At 38.8% G+C, this 16,118-nt stretch overlaps 1 protein-coding gene and 1 long non-coding RNA gene across 2 annotated transcripts in view; both read left to right on the top strand.

The window, feature by feature from the left end:
• Nucleotides 1-16,118, top strand: part of LOC145986696 (aminopeptidase N-like) — a 256,273-nt gene that overhangs the window by 136,509 nt on the left and 103,646 nt on the right. The window lies entirely within an intron of this gene.
• LOC145986701 (uncharacterized) lies at nucleotides 7,194-10,130 on the top strand. Its single transcript, XR_014441603.1, has 2 exons — nucleotides 7,194-7,256; nucleotides 9,767-10,130. It is a non-coding gene; the product is annotated as an uncharacterized LOC145986701 (long non-coding RNA).

Here is a 16,118-nt window from a genome sequence, read left to right as displayed (position 1 = left end):
ATGTAGTGTTTTCGGACGAGTCCCGCTTAAACTTGTCCTACAGTGATGGTCGCATAGGTGTTACACGCTACCGTGGTGAACGCAATCTGGCAACCTGCATTGTTAAGCGGCATAGCGGACAAACGGCAAGTGTGATGGTTTGGGGCGCCATTGGACACAACATGCCATCTCCCCTCCTACGTATTGAAGGGAATCTGAACAGCAACCGCTACGTCAGGGAGGTTTTAGAGCCTGAGGCAGTGCCCCTCCTTCAGGCAACTCCACATGCCATATTTCAGCAGAACAATGCCCGACCACATGTGGCGAGGAATGTGCAAGCCGTCTTCGAAGAACGACGGGTACCACTGCTTCCCTGGCCTGTACGTTCGCCTGACATGTCGCCCATCGAACATGTCCGGGATATGGTTGGTCGGCAACTTGTTCGTCATGGCCCTCCCGCAACCATTGTTGATGCTTTGTGGACTCGCATACAAACCGCTTGGAGAGAGATTCCCCAGGAACATATCCAGGCCCTCCTTGATTCCACGCCACGACGTGTAGAGGCTATGTTTGCAGCACATGGGGGCTTCACACCATACTGAATTCTCAAGGTCAGAGATCATATACAATCTGTAACCCTAATCATTTGTGTATTGGCATGTACCTAATCTGTGGTATAAAGTTCATTTCAATCATACGTATCCTTTTTGGTGTTGCAATTTTCACAAACAGCAGTGTACTTTCAAAAATCTTATAGCATTTTTTATGACAGACAGTGCTTTACACTGTTATCGTCGTGAGAACAAAAAAGTGTTTTCTTTTAAGTGTTGCAAATGATCCCTCTCTTTGAAATTCTATAAATAAAAAACGGGTGGTACAATCGGTGTGCAATTCTAGTACGGTGCAGGCAGAAATGTTCTTGACATAATTCTTGATTTTCAGACTTTCAAAATTTGTCTTGTTCTTATCAATCTTTCCAAAACCTATTTTTCAGTATTGGATAGTCCTACAAGTACGATATTGGTCTTGTTTTATAGCTTTTTGTTTCTGTTTTTAAAATCCATTATCATTGTCAGTTCATACTTGCGAAACAGATTTTTAACAAATGTTTATTCAATCAAGTAAAGATGTACGTAGAACGTGGAAATACCGCACACAGCAATGACATTTTAACCGTGAAAACTTTGGGCTCTCACTGCGAGTCAGTGCGTGCTGTGTTGTGTTTAATCTCATTCAAGTCCAAACACAAATCTTAGCATTTTATTCTCAAAAGCTTTGTTCCTCTTTTCATACAAGGGAATAGAAAATTGGCTTGCATTACCTGAATAAAGTGAACTTCAGAAAATCAAAGTAATTGAAACAAGGCATTATCAATAAATAAGTCTGAGGCAAAAGTTAAATTGTTGGTTCAAAAAACTTACTTACTTCTTCAATCTTCGAAGCAAACAGACCTCAATCCCTAGGAGGAAATCTAATAACATGATGAAATATTAATGGTTGTTTTTCCATATAATTGGGTCGTTTACTGTAATTCAATGCAAATAATTTCATTGAAATGATCTAATATGACTTCATAGCTAAGCTATCTAATATTAGTTTTAATTTTTGCAGAGTACTGGACCATATATTGGCCAAGAAAGAAGGAATTTCCATCCGTCAAGCTAGAACGGTGTTTTTTTATTCGAATAAGAATTCTTGCGGAAGGAACAACATGCTGAATCATCTCATTTCTAATCTTAACAAATGGAAATCATTGTAAGTAAGAGTTCAATATTTACAGATTTCCTTGATGCATTAAGGTGCTTTTAGGTGAATATTTCTCTCAGGTGAAGCAACTGCTAAAAACATGATTACTACTTGTGAATCACCCTGTACCTTTTCTATTTCTAAATATCTGTTTTTTGCAAATATTTGTTTTAATAATTTTTTCAAATCCAATTTCGAAACAGAAGCCCTTTCCCGTTCCCTGCACTTATTGGCTCTCTCTGCTCCCACGCGTCTAGTTGATTACACGTTACAAGGTGCAACACCAACTCGTTTAATTCGTGGATTTCGTATCAAGTAGTTCATCTTGTGTCTGCACCGTTTGCACTACGTTCTAAAGCGGTGCAGTGTGTGGTGTATGGTCACGTGGTGTGTGCTAACTAATCAAATGAACATTTAAGGCAGCAGACAGGCATTTGTTGAATCTTGTGAACTTGAATACCTCGACCCGCCTACTTGGTTGAATGCCGTTTCCTTGCACCAGCCTGACACCTGGATACACCTGCACTACACCTAGTGCCAAAAGTGCAGCGAATTACACACGGACATATGAAGCTCTGGCTTTCATTCAATTGTTTTTCACTCATTTTAAACAGGTTTTTACTTCCTTATCAAGTTTTCGGAGAAAGAGTGCAAATTAAGTAAAGTAACTATCGTACAATTTTTTTAAGGTAGATTTAGGGAATCGTTATTTACGGCTAAGACAGCCGGAAGCGACTCGCTCGCTTTGCAAGAGGGATGAGGTGACATCCCAGATAAATGATGGACAACTAACACAAGCAAAGCGGCTCGCACCTGTGGAATAAGAACAACACTTAAACATTCTATATTAACACTTCCGGGATGACTGGTCTGGCCGGGTTGTAAGATTGATTGTTTATTCATTTGCTTTAATTTAATTCGCTTTTTTGTGCCACTTTTGGCTAATTTGCGAAAATGGGGATGAGTGATGACATGATGAAATTAATGAATAGACACTCACAAACATTCATGCCCTGGACCCCTGGCATCGTCACACGGAACACTAAAGCTCTTAAACACACGTTGAGAGAGAAAAAAAAGATGCGTATTGCTGATTACCTGTCAAAGGGTCAGTCTCTCTTGAACATTGTTTGGGTCACTCGGATTGTCCATACACTTTGAACCGTTAGTTTCATATATATGTTTTTTTAAAAAAAAAACTTATCTAGGCACACTCGAGAAGAAAGAAAATTGGCATAAAATATATACAGAGGTATAACCTGAGCGGTTTACCTGTGGAGTGTCTGTCAAACAAATAATGAAGTTATATAGAATAGACAAGGATTTTTTTTTTTTTAAAAAAATCAAATATTAGATTTATACATGGGCCGTGCCGCCCCCAAAAACAATTGTTTGTCTCTTTCATACATTTCATTTTTTAAACTAATGTTGTTGATGTCAGAAATCTTGTTAAATGTTTGGCAAGTCTTTCTGCGATGTCATAAAAAAAACTGTTCCGTGGTGGTACACTCTATAAGTTTGTATTTTCTACATGAAATACAGGCTTGAAAACGATGTGAGGCCACTGGGAACAGAAAACAAATACTATGAAACGTTCTTTATTCATTGACGTAGTATACTCCATTAGCAATCGCTGTGGTGAGCGTTTATTGGGTAATGGAGATCGTCCGTAACGTTCAGAAAGGTCCAGCGACGGGGGTCGAACACACGAACAGTTTGGGCGTTTCTTTGCGAACCTGGGGTGGACGGGCGGGGACTGCACTGTTATCCTCGAAGGTGCGACGATGTCACTGGAACGGACCGATGTGTAGATAAATTGGGCGATGGAAAAGGGGCGGCTGCCGATATGGGAATGGCAGGTGGAGCCCTGAACATTCTTGATGTGAGGCCCTGTCTCATGCAAACCAGAAGGTGTGGCGATACTGTAGGGTCTAGCTCCAATAGGCTGTATGGCTACTTCCTTGGTAGCGAGACGCGCTAAATACGTCGGGAGGCCTGAACGACGAAAAACTAACGAAAACGTGTGAAAAAAAAAGTTGGAGGATGGAAAAACATTCAAATGAATGTAGCGGGAAGGGTCCAAAAGAACCGGACATCAATTATATCCTAATCGGAGGAGGGGGGTACGAGCTAACGGAGCCAAAAGAAATAAAGAAAAGTGTTCATGTATTTCGCGGTGGGAAAGAAATGAAAGAAAAGCAAACCAAACTTCACCACGTACAAAATCTAAGGTAGGCGACGCCAAGGGTCCCGGGTTCGAATCCCCCCCCCCCGGGCTTGTGAATGTCCATTCATCAATTTCATCACTCATCCCTATCTTTGCAAATTAGCCAAGAGGCACAAACCGCGAAGTAAAATAAACTAAATCAATTAATAAATAAATAAAATCTAACGTAGATTATGGGGATCGTAATCTACGGCTATGACAGCTGGAAGCGACTTGCTCGCTTCGCAAGAGGGATGCAAAGGTGATGAGGTGACACCCCAGATAATTAATGGAACACTAACACAAGCAAAGGGGCTCGCCACTGTGAAATAAGAACAACACTAAATCATTCGATATTAACACTTCGGGGATGACTGGTCTGGCAGGGTTGTAAGAAGTGATTAGACTATCGAGTTATGACTCTAAGGGTCCTGAGTTCGAGTCACGCCTTTGGCATGATACGCTATAACCAAAATGGAGTAGTTATAATAGATTCACGATACTTTGAATTCTTTTGGATAGGGAGATAACGTAGATAAGATAACCTTTTTGTTTGTGTGTTTAGCTACAAAAAACGAGATTCTCTGAACGACAGTATCTTCTGCTCATCAAAATTTTTGGAAGCGTTGCAATGGGTACAATTCGGATTGAAGGATTTAGTGGGATACAGTAACCCCATCCAAAAATTGAAGGAGGTAATATGCTCCCCTATTCCTTTTGTCCTTGGTATTTTAAATAGCCGTTTTCTTTAACACTACATTCAATTTTTATTCCTTAACATTTATGCTGTAGTGACAAATAGGCTGGAGTCTTTCTTTTTCAGAGAAGAATTACTATCATGTGTCAAAAATAGATTATTATTAATACAAGATAGAAGTTACATTATGTTTGAGTGTGTGATGAAAAACAATTTTTAAAAGAAATCATTGATACCCAATTGAGTGTTACGCACAAAAATACACAGGTGCAAAACAAACAAACATTCAAATCGTACAAACAGTCCGTGTCGAGTTCGCTGCACTTTTTGACACTAGGTGTAGTGCAGGTGTATCCAAGTGTCACACCCAGCCATTGTTTAAGTTGTTTATATAATTGATTTCAATATGTGTTACTGGTGGAATGAGACAATCTAATCTACCGAACACGGAAGAATTACAATAACAGAAACGCTGACCAAAGTCAACATGATATAAACGTTGATAGGGTCATATAAAAGAAGTAGAAGAATTAGGTTATTTACAGTATTAAGCAGTTTGTATAGAAACATATTTGCTGCTCCAGTCACGGTAAACTTAGCATAATGTCTATACTTGTATAATGGTACTTTTGGAGATGTAAGAAGAGTGCACAGTCATAATTTACGGTAATCATGTTTGGAAATTCAATATTGGTTTTAATTGCAGCATCTGTTTAAATTAACGGCTTCAATTATGTTAAGGTTTTTCACAGAGACCACCTTCTCATTTTGGAGTTGGCTTTAAGAAAAATTTACATGATAAAGTCTTCTGAAATTTGTATATCTTCTCTGAGTAGGTTTTCAATGCGGAGTTCCAAATTCGGAGATATATTCTTAAATTTCACGGACTGTTTTCATATAAATGTACATAATTGTAATATATGGAGAGAAAAAGCAACTAGAGCTATAAAACCAAAACACCCAATTGCCCTTCTTCTGGACATTAATTTTCGAGTACTCACGTGACCAACCGCAAAGGAATTTCAAAATTCCACTACGAAGTTCTACGATGTGCTTATATTTTCTGTGCTTGTTATTGTGTATGTCATATAATTCTTGAAATAATCGCAACGAAAAGGAAATGAAGATAGGATAAACACAATGATATATCGATGCCAGATCAGGTTTCCAACCTGGAACCTCTAGCTTCGATTTACTCTTTTCGATTGGTATTTTAAAATATGAGAGCGTACACGGATAATGGTAACATTTGACCAAAGTACGGGGAAAACAGATTATATTCTCGGCCCGAACACAGAAATCTATAACTAGCTTGGTACATTGGTACAGCGTGTTGCGATAGCCACGGGGCTCTCATTCATGGTTTTATTACATAAAACAGTGATACATATTGACACCTTTTTTGTATTATTAAGTTTCGTGCTTTGACATACTTTCAAATTACGATTAGTTTTCAGTTCAATCATTTATTTTGTCTTTGGGCCGAGATAGCACATGACTGCAGACAGCGTCGCATGGCGCGGATTCCGGCATTTTCGACCCTTGACGTCCCACATATTTTTAAGCACACATATTTAGCATGCAAATTTATCTTACATAACGAGTACTAACCTGTGTTATAAGAGTTGTTCAAAGTGGTGGCCAACTGCATTCACACCTTTCCGGCATCTTTTGATGAAATTTTGATTAGCGTATTTCTTCTGTTTGCAAGTTGTTTTCTTGCCATTGTTAACCCCTGCAGGACGCGTGCTGGATAAAAAATATTCAGAAGAGAAATTCTTCTTAATTCCGAATTTCACTTGTTTCGAAGCATGTAAAAAATATTATCTTCAAGGAATAACATAATTTCATTAAGTTTGAACATTTTTATTTCAATACGCAAATATGAAGTTGAGAAAATATGAGAGAGAAAAAACAAGAAGAGCGTTTCCTGTCATACCGTAACAACGCGCCCTGGGTAAAATAAAAGAAACAGATAAATAAATACTTCTCTAGTCCGAATTGTAATTGTTTTAAGGCACGCAATTAGTAATATCTTCATTGATTAATATCATTTTTAACATTTGAATTGAATCACACATTTGATAAGACGAGGAAAAAAATAACATGTTGGAATATCAAACTGAAACATATGACCGCGCGTTGGGTGAAATTTACCCAGGCAGTGTTTCTACGGCACTGAGACCGGAACTAAGTGACTATTATTTGTGGGGAACCCTACAAAGTAGAGTCTATAGAAGCAATCTCCACATTATATTTAAACTGAAAGACAATGTACGTACGAACAGAACTTGAAATAATTACAAAAGAGGAACTTTTGCATGTCACAAAATGTCATCAAAAAGTGCCGAGAATGCAGTTGGCCAACACTTTGAACAACTCTTAAAACAAACGTTAGTACTCGTTATGCAATATATATATTTGCATGGTAAAAAAAAATATCTTAAAAATAAGCAGGACGTCACGAGTCGAAAATGGCGGCATCCGCGACATGCCGCGCAGCCTGCAGTCAAAAGGAACACACTGATACGTGTTATTCTTTGCCAGGTATGCTGACCACCTACATTGTGGATAGATATGTTTACATCTTCCATTGTGCGTATCAATACAGAGGAATATCTGCAGAAGGTATGATTTTTTTCTGTTTCTTTTTCTTTTAGATTAATGATACATTCTCTCCATGTGTTGATTGTCATTTAACCCTTCCCTACCCAGATAGCACAGTAAGCTTTCTTCAAGCTTCAGACAAGCTTTTCATGTAAAACGAACAGGCTTGCTGTAAGCTTACAACAGGCTTGAATCAAGTCACCGATAGCTGCATGCTTGAAACAAGTTTGCATCATGTATTCAAGTGGCTTTGACAAGCTACAAGCAAGCTACATCAAGCTTGCCAAAATTTTTCGTGCTATCTCGGTATCTTCGCAGTTTTCCTTCCAAAGCATTAGGTGTACGGTAAGCGACATAAATGATTGTAGTTTACCTTATAGTTAAGAAAAAGCATGTTGTAAGCATGGTGGCATAACATTTCAGGATTATATATTTCACCTGCAGAATGATCGGCAAATTTGATGGTAAGGTTTTAGTATGAGTTTGTATTTAAAACCCTTTTTGCACATATAGGCTAATCGAGAGAGGACCTAGAGTTGAAAGTGGAAACAGAACCACTATGTGCCTTGACAAACCCTTTATTACAAGGCGTAACCGCTAGACATAGGCATTCGAAGAGATACCATTGGTGGCAAGGAAGTCTCGACGTAATACGTTGATGACATGTGCATAAATGGAGTAATACTATCCTTTCTTCCCATCCACTATTTAAAATTAACTGTACAGCAAAATCTACCATAGAGCATAGATTAGACTTTCAGTTATTCAGTCTGTAAAGCCACTGTTGATTCTGATGTACAGCATTATGGTTACAGTCAATGCCGGATCTACAAATCTTGTCCCCCCGTAAAATATTATCAGAGGCCACCCTCTACTTACCTACCTTTACTTGTCTCCGGGACCCCCTGCACTCTGGGGTTTTGCGGCTTGTAGATCCGGCAATAGTTACAGTCCTCATTCGAACGCCAGTTCGGTATCTTTGGCACAGCTCGAGAGGAAACCGTCCGGTCTCGTATCTGGTTTCGAGCCAGCACCTGTCTTTTTCTGGAAAGCGCTCTTGTCACATTCACTGCGACGTTATATTCTCAAGGCCCCCACATTGTAAAAAAAAAAAGAAGAAAAAAAAGCACAACACAACCGAGCAAATATAAGGCAACTGCAACTTCACGTTAAGAAATGTATACCGAAGCTGAATTGGCAACATCTAATTTAATCCACGTGGACAGTGCCTTATACGAACGCTATTGGTGGGAAAGGTTTGAGGGGAGGATATTTTGAGCTCGACATGGACTTGACGTATGGTTGTCAGAGGGAAACTGATCTTCCTGAACTTTGTTTGAAGTAAGGTGGCGTTCAAAGCGTACTGGGACATTTTACGTAGGGAAGTGAACATGCCCCCTCCTATACCCTAGAGTAAATCTAAATGCAATTGGCATGCATAAACAACAATCTTGAGTAACTTAGTATGAGGAAATTTCAAATTCTGTTTTTGAATTATTTTTTTTCACTCAGAGGTAAAATTACATTCAACATTTCTTTACGATCGAAGCTCTATGGCTTGTAATCAATGCGTGCAGTGTTCGATCCCCGATGGAGGCAGATTGCACAGTGACTCGGATCCTACTTCAGATCTGATTAGCCTATCTAAGCATAAAATGACTTAGAACAAATTTGAATTAGGTCAGAAAGGAAGAAATCTCTCGTAGCTGCTTCGAAATTAATTGTTCCTGAATCAGTGATGAATTCACGAGGTGGGATGGGGCGAAGTGGATAAGTCCCACACTTTAAAAAAAAAAAACAAAAAAAAACAAATAACGTGGCAGAGCATTCGGACAGTAGTTTAGAAATTTGGCAACCATGTTCACCTTTTCTTTCATCCACTTAATTTAACGTAGAACGTACTTTTTGTGACTTCTTTGCCATAAAAGACTTATAATTAAAAGTCAAAAGAATGAATACATTATAACATTGTTCGGTTTGCTAACTAGGAATATGTAATAAATATTCATTTTCACTGAAACTCAATCATATGCACGTGCAGGGGATGGTGTAATGTGAATTTCAATTGTCGCAGCGAATGTCATCTTCTTGCAGATATTTCAACGGTAAGCCAATGAACAATTTGGTGTGGAATGGTTTGACGTGCTTGTGCAGTCTTATCTAAATTTAAACATAATTTAATTACATGTCAGAAGTAAGGGGAATTTTGAAATATTTGTGTTGATTTTATTGATGTTACAATTCGCTGCCCCTGACATTCCCTCCCCGTGAAGATTGGTATCCCCCTTCTGGAGGAACGTATCTGGATTCAAAACTGTCCTGAATCATGGTAAAGATAGGGACTTGAATTACGGTGAGGCTAGTGGCACACAGTAGGAACGTTTTCATTCCACCCAAAATCCGAGAAAATCATATTATCGTAATAAGTATCTTTGATATTCCTATTTATGGGGGCGCCCAGCCTGAAACAGGGCTATCTTGTGTATAATAGATATGTTCCAGTTCCTAATTAGACCTTACTTTGTCTGCAGGCGATGAAACTTTACGACGATCACAAAGGAGAATTTGGTTCTGCTGAAGAAGAGATTGTCGAAGAGCTTTCAAGAGACAAGGTGAGGGTTCAATGGACAGAAGAGAACGCTGGCGTAATAAAGGACGCTTTGGAAGAAATTAACAAGCAATTTGAGGACGAAAGCCTATGAGTTCTTTCCTACGAATTCTTCCACAGTATTCTGGTCCATGTGACATAACAATCAAAGCTTGACAATATGTCACCAACATTCAAGACATTTATCTATTGTTGACGTTTTAATATTGTAGTATAATCTTGCAGAGAGTGTTTACTACTGTGGAAAGTGTATCATTATATAAACTGGTACATAATATAATCAGTTTGCATGCAACAGTGTTTTTATTGTATTCGTATGTACTTGACCATTTGGATATCGATACATATTTTAGGATAAGTCTCTCTCCCTGTGGGCCGCCTTGTTCTACACTGATCGCAGGCCCAGCTGGCGGCTGAGCTACTTTTTGCCACATATCTTTATCTGTCCACCAATCGCTTCGGGGAGTATGTGCCTCGTTGAACAACATGGCAACATGCTGTGTATCACACGTTCATTTGTCTCGTCACGCCAGGATCTTTCGGTGCCTTGTGACTCGGAAATACCCGATGTTAGTCGAAGAGAATTTAACTGATCACTGATTCGTTGTTTCCCAGCCGCCGGTTGGGTTGGGTCATAAACGCTCCACACCAGTCCGTACGCTCCGTGCGCGAGCACCTGCCAGGAAGGTTCGTTCCTCGCTGTTTAGCTACGTCAGAGCAGCGGAATACGTGTACTGTGAGACGCCGAGAACGGAGCAAGTGAGTAATAGGACATGAACCTAGAACTGCCGGACCATGTGGCCGAGTGGACAGTTCCGCGGAAGTGCCCGTGCGAGCAATATCGCCGTGCCTCTGCTCGTGAACCGGTGAGTCATCAGGACTCTGGCGTGCTAGACGACGCGAAACGCGTAAATTTTCAAGTTACGTAAAGTTGTTAAATTGAAGGAAAAATGGAAATCCGTCGTGTAAATACGCTATAGTTATGGTTTTCAAGTGTGAAGAAGTCCCCATCATCGCTGATGCTTCGTCGTTGGATACGGGATACTCTTGCCTTGACTGAAGACCAAGTATTAAGTATTGAACTGGACCAATACCGTAATTGCGTATATATTAAGCTAGTGACGCGTCTATTAGGCGAGCAGTTAATTAATAAATTTGAAGGGAAGTTAGTGTATTGTGATGAGGATGATGAACATGAATTTAGATTAGATTGGGCTGATAGGACAACTACACTAGTGAGACTACATGTTATACCAATGGAAATAACCGATAGCCATATCCGTACAGTGCTTGCGCAATATGGTGAAATTAAGACCCCTTCGGTAGACGAGCGATATTCGGATCAGCATATTTATAAAACTCGTACAGGCATTAAGTTGGTGAAAATGGTTCTGAATAAGCCAAGCCCGTCCTATGTATCAATACAGAGCATGCAATATTGGGTAACATGTTATGGACAGAAACCTACCTCTAAAATATGTGAAGACACTCAACACACAGCACGGTTTTGACCACAACGATGTGGTGCTATGGGTGAGCGAGTGATACAAGATAATATTGGAGCACGTGCTGCTCCTGTAGAAATCCAGCCTAAGCAGTCGTAATCAGCAGGGGTACAGAGACCACCTAGCCATCGTTAAGCGCATGAGACGAATATAAAGACTGACACACAATTTACAGTGTTGCCAATTCCCATGCAGTTGCAAGAAAAAATGTGAGCAATGAACGCTATGAAAATCTGCAAATAGAGCCGAAAAAGGTGATGTTTTAGAACACCAACTGGACCCTACCAAGGAAACACCTCTACCTGTGGCTATCCACAGCAAATCGTTGGCGGAAGATGTGGTATCTTTAGACAACCTCCACAGTGACGTACGGGATAACGTTTTGGTAACTGACAGTCTGGAAGCAACTGATCAAGAGATGCGCGAGTCTGACACTACGAGTAATCTCGAAATGGAGACTGGCATGTACGAAGCAGGAGTATCCCATACACTGGAAGATCAACAAAGCAAGGTTCCGCTTAGTGAAACTACAACAGGAACTAAGTACAATGCCAAAAGAAAATCAAATGTGAAGAGACTCCTGGAACAGAAGCAGTTGAAGAAGTAAAAAGTACAAGAAAATGTGGCACCTAACCCCCACCACAACAAGAATGGGAAGCAGCAGGCAATATTCCCCTCCCCAGTGCGTATAACCAGATCCCAAAGTGTGACAAATTTGGCCCCGAGTGTTGATCTGATCGGATCCAAATGCAGTGTTTCCCCTAGTATGTCTAGTGAATGTGTGGGTGCAAGTAAAAATGAAAGTCAGAAATAGAATGTGTAAAATGAGTAAAGGTATATGATGCTTGGCCATGTGATTGGTGTGAAATATTTCATACATAGCCAGAGTATAAAATGTAGCTATTTTTTCCCTTCAAAGAATCCTAGTGTGTAAGGTAGACCAAAAAATAGTAAAACAATGTATATATTTAACAGTATTGTAAAAGTAAGTGTTTACATATCCATAGTGATGCTTACCACCATTAGGCTTGCTAGTATAAACATAAACAAACTACAAAACAAAACAAAACAAAACAAAGTGCATAGGGGGACTTTATAATTCAGTCAGCTATAGATATTGCTCTCATTCAAGAAGTAGCAATATCTAATTATGAGTTACCTTCTAGTTATATTGTCTATAATAGTTCCACATATTCAGCTCAAGGAACTTCAAGGTAATAAGCAACATATTATTTGTTGAGGCGATTTTAATTGTGTTTTGTTGCCAAAAGACCAGCGTGCTGGATTTAATACACCCAATGCGCTGCAACAGTTGGTAAATGGGTTTCAGTGGAAAGATGTATGGGACACTTTGCACCCAACAAGTGCATGCTTCACATACGTAAAGGATGGGGGTGTTTCACGGTTAGATAAATTTTATGTTTCACAATCAATTATCCCTAATATCACTAATGTTAATATGGTGCCAACTTGCTTCTCAGATCATAGTGCATTTATAATGGCGGTAAAAAATGCAAATGACAAATATGCAATATGGGTATGGATATTGGAAAATGAATATATCTTTATTTGATGATCCACTTTTTGCTGACACATTACAAGAGAATTCGAAGTATTGAGAACGATTAAGGGTGAAACAAATAAACATAATTAAGTGGTGGGATGAATATCTAAAGCCAGCTATCACACGATTTTGTAGACAATATAGTAGGGAACGGAACCAGGATTGGAATAATAAATACAATTTTTACTATAAAGTGTTGCGAGATCTAACTGATGAAGGGGTAAGAGGGGGGAAAAGTGCAACAGAACATTAAACAAGTACAGGCAATATGTTTCAATTACACGCGCAAAAAAGATGTCGGTGCAAAATACGTAGTAAACTTCTACCTTTCGATCCTCTTGAAATTGCCAACATTAGTCATGCTCTACATGAACGTAATCGTGGAAAACGCCAAACGATTCAAAAGATAATAGACGAAGATAATTCTGAACATAGTAATGTGACTGAAATAAAGAAAATCTTTTACCGCTCTTATTATTCTAGATTTCAAGGAACAAGTTATAATCCAGCTCAGGAACAAATATTTTTACAAGTGCCGGAAATATTTTCTTATAATGATAACTTGCGTATTGAAAAAACCTTTACAGCTGCTGAGGTGTACGAAGCGATTCTAGGAATGATGAATAACTCATCGCCAGGAATAGATGGTATTCCCATAGAATTTTATAAAAGATTTTGATCACTTGTAGGTAACATTGTGACAGACTGGATAAATGCAGTGTAATCAACACTGCTTTGGAAGGACGAGCAATACAGGTGTAATCGTCGTGGTTCCCAAAGCTCCTAACCCTACCGTAGTAAAATACTATAGACCTATATCTTTGTTGTGCACGGATTATAAAATTTTTGCAAGATGTTTACTTCGTCGTCTTTTGCCTTATATGGAAAGAATGATCGGTGTCCATCAATACTGCTATGGTAATAATAGATCGATCTTTACTGTTTTACAAACAATTCGTGATGTCATAACTAGTTATATACATACGACCATTCAAGGTCACCATGGTATAGTGACATTGGATTTTCAAAATGCTTTTGATACTATACAGCACGAATTTTTATATGCTGTATTCTTACGGATGGTTTTTGGCCAAAATTTGCAAATGCGATTAAGAGTTTATATACTGATGCCAAATCGTGTGTAAAAATCAATGTTTTTTTAAGTAAAACATTTCCTATACAAAGGGGTGTGAGACAAGGTGATCCCATGTCTATGATAAGTTTTTGTGTAGCGTTAATGCCATTTTTAAAGGTACTTGAAATGCAATTGCAGGGGTTAAATATTCACTCGACAACGATAAAATTATTAGGTTATGCTGATGATGTCATTGTGTTTGTGAAATTGCCGACAGATATGGAAATACTTGAAGACGTGATAGAAAATACAGCGCTGTGGCTGGCCTAAAGCTTAACTTTAATAAAACTCATTGGATGCACTTAGATGCTACAAACCACTCGTATCAAAATGATAAAATTCAAAAAGTAAATGTACTGAAAATACTTGGAAATTTTTTTACCCACTCTTTACAAGAAATGATTGCTCAAAATTATTCAACATGTATTGCTGGCCTGAAAAGTGTGCTTGAACAAAACAAACTTCGTGCCCTTAGCTTGGTTGCCAGTTTAGCCTTTGTAAATATTTATGCGAGTTCAAAGCTCTGGTTTGTGGCACGAGTGCTTCCGATGAGGAAATTGGATTTTGTACAGATAAGGAGTGCGATAAACTGGTTTGTCTGGGCCCACCAAATACTGCGGGTGAGTCACGAGAATGTATGTCTACCGGTACGGTGCGGGGGACTTGACCTGACTCACGTGGAGTTTAAAGAGCCAAGCTCTCCGCGTACAAGCAGATGTGTCAATGTTAGTAAACTTTCCAGACAATTTAACGGATGTGATACTTAAGCAGATTTTGGACACCATACCATTGCACTTGTCGATAGCAATAGCTACGGTGCCACCGCATTATAAATATTTACAAGAATCAGTGCTAGAAATGTATTATATACTACTTTCAGCGAAAACTCTGGAAATACCGAAAGTATCTCAATTATACAGGTCACGTTGTTTGGCAACACTGCCGAGCTGCAAGATAATGATTAAACAACCTACCCATCCCTGGCACAAGATATGAAACAATGTTCAAGCAGCACATTTATCGCGCTTGGTAATATCTGCGTGGTACTGTGTGGTACAGGATATAGGGGTGACGGAAGAGAAATTACATAAATTAAAACTTTTACAACACCCACTATGTTGTAGGTGTAAACAAAATGGTTCGATTTCACACCGGCTAAGTGAATGCATACGGACACGTGAAACATGGAAATATCTATGTGTGTTATTGGGAAAAATTTGTCGCACCCATCCCAATGCGTTTACTGTGCGTGTGCATAACATAATGTTACCTACGTTTTCGTATTTTTCATGTACCAAATTGCGTAGTGTGAAATGGCTGGTTGGACATTATATATTGTTTGTCTGCATATATAAAGGTATAGATTTTCATGGTCAATTTTTAATACATGTAAAACAGGAATATTATAAAGTGTCTCAAGATAAAAGAAAAATATTATTCACACATTTTTTAAAGGTGCTGATTGAATGTTAAAGTAGAGAGAACTATTGTTAACCGAAAACTGTAAAATACTGTATGAAAGAAAAATTGTAAAATGAAAGAAAATAATAATAATAAAAAAGTGGTCAGCACATCGCGCTGCGACGCCAAGGGTCCCAGGTTCGAATCTTACTCGGGCATGGTTTTAAGTGAATGTCTATTCATCAATTTTATCACTCATCCCCATCTTCGCAAATTATCAAAGAGGCACAAGACGCGAGGTAAAACAAAATAAATAAATAAATAAATAAAAAACAGCCTAGAAGTGTCTTAGTGCTTTTATTTAATGAAAAGTAAAAGGAGAGATATGATTCTAGGAAATACCAAACTGATAAGCTTTGCGTCTGGCTCGCAAAGCCCAGTGCAATGGACGTTCATGAATTTATATATGAACAGTTTAACCTTAACGTCTACGAAATCTCGGCAATACAGATTCCGACAAATGGAAGATATGTTTATTTGAAACTAGTGCGACTGCGAACGATGACGAAATTGCTTCAACAATGCCACGGTGAAATAAAATTCAACTACGAATAATTGGACGGTAGTGAAAGTAACATTTAGCGACGCAGGTAGGGTAGTGAAATTCATT

This window comes from Lepisma saccharinum, chromosome 4, assembly GCF_977018435.1.
Source record: "Lepisma saccharinum chromosome 4, izLepSacc3.1, whole genome shotgun sequence".
NCBI lineage: Eukaryota > Metazoa > Arthropoda > Insecta > Zygentoma > Lepismatidae > Lepisma > Lepisma saccharinum.
The sequence above is the reverse complement of the archived record's forward strand: the minus strand, read 5'-3'. Positions and strand labels throughout refer to the sequence as shown.